The sequence below is a fragment of the Austrofundulus limnaeus genome, unplaced genomic scaffold, assembly GCF_001266775.1.
Source record: "Austrofundulus limnaeus strain Quisiro unplaced genomic scaffold, Austrofundulus_limnaeus-1.0 Scaffold312, whole genome shotgun sequence".
Taxonomy (NCBI): domain Eukaryota; kingdom Metazoa; phylum Chordata; class Actinopteri; order Cyprinodontiformes; family Rivulidae; genus Austrofundulus; species Austrofundulus limnaeus.
The window spans coordinates 574,122-575,974 of record NW_013952714.1 but is presented as its reverse complement, the minus strand read 5'-3'; positions in this window follow the sequence as shown (position 1 = coordinate 575,974).

Here is a 1,853-nt window from a genome sequence, read left to right as displayed (position 1 = left end):
ATGAAGATTTTCATTGCATGAAAACCTTGTAATAAAGTTTTTGAACTTCTGAACCCAAAATCCCAGGCTTCCTACAAAAAAAAAACCATCCCCTGCGGCCCCTCGTGCTGCAGGGATCTGTGGGGAAAACTGAATTCATGATTGTCATGTTAGGCTTTGTGGAACGTCTGAAGACCGAATCAGGAAGATATCTGTAAGGATTTAATAACTCCAGAAGCTTCCCAGTTGATTTTAGTCTAATACTGTCATAGCAATAGGGAGAAAAAAAGAACTGCTTTGCAGACTCACAATTTTTTTTTCCTGTGCTTAAAGATGTTCTAATTTTCTAACTGATTGTTGGTAGTTCACGAGACACACAGTGCAGAGCTCCTGAGTCACACAGATGGATGTACTTTCTCACTGACTTGAAACTATCCATGTTTAAACACATCTGGCTTCTGGAATAAAAATGATGGCATTGTTGTCCAAGTGAATGTTTGATGTAAACAAACACTCACAAATTTCTGACCAATCACACCATTCTTTGCTTGTACTGCTGGGAAAAGTTTGGCTTTGTCTCAATTCATGGGCTGGGTCCTCATGAGKGAACATTTGTCAGCCGTATACATCACCGAGTACTGTCCCAATTCAAAGGCTCCTCCTCATGCAGCCCGCAAAAGTCTTGAAATTCTAGGATGCACCCATATATCCTCACCGGACGAGGATATCCCAGGATTCAATGTGCCGACAGCAAACAAAACAGAGAAACGAAGACGGTGGAGTTTTTTTTTTTTTTTACCAAGTCGGTGTAGTTTGGAAATTCATCACGGACAGAAGAATTAGGTTTTAAATGTAAGTTTAGAAACTTAGCTGATGAAATTTATGCTGCAATAAGAAGTTAAATAAAATGCAACTACAAGTACTGATTGGAGCTAAACCAAAATTATTAATGTTGTTTTTATTTATTTACATGTAACGTTTTAACTGTGAAGTTGTTCTTCTGGTGAAAAGACATGTAAACACATGTCCCAACGCATTTTTTGTCTTCTATGAATCCGATGACTATGGTAACAGGGGAGCGCGTGGTCACGCACGCAAACTCACGTCAAGTCGACATCAGGCAAAGGCAAGACTGTCTCATTTCACAGACGTTTCRTGCAGCCTACCCAAACTGGGAAGGATGTGGCCCAGCTGGGCGACATACTCATGAAGATGCAGCCCATGAACTGAGACACAGCCTTCGTCTCAGGCCTCGTGTCAAGAAGAGGCAGATCAAGTTACTCTGCAGTGTTTCCCCTACCATTATTCAAGGGGGGCGGACCCCCCTTCCGCCAACTAGACGGCCCRCCCCTYCAAGAATTTYACGGCATGTRGTCATTTTTATTTAAATAAGGACAAATCAAGTCGAGAGCTATTTTTRCGCCCCTACATATCCACCTCTCGCCAAACTTGGGGGAAAAAGACGGCGCAGAGCGAGGCTGTGAGCGCTGTGTGTGGTCCTCACAAAGATAGGAAGACGTGTGTGTGTGCTTGTTTTTGTTACCTATTTAGGACTATTTCCGGTATACACACCTACCTTGTCAAGACCAGTAGTCCTAATGGGGACCAAAGACCGGTCCTAATACGGTGGAACTCCATTTTTGGGTTGGGGGTTGGGTTTAGGACCAAGGTATGAATTGAGTTTAGGTTAGTTTTAGGGTCACGTAGGTACCTGTGAGGTTAGCCTTAGGGTTTGTGGTCAGGGTTAGGTTGTAGAAATGTAATGGAAATGACTGGAAGTCAATGAACAGTCCAAATAAGGATAGAAATACAAACATGTGTGTGTGTGTGTATGTGTGTGTGTGTGTGTGTGTGTGTGTGTGTGTGTGTGTGTG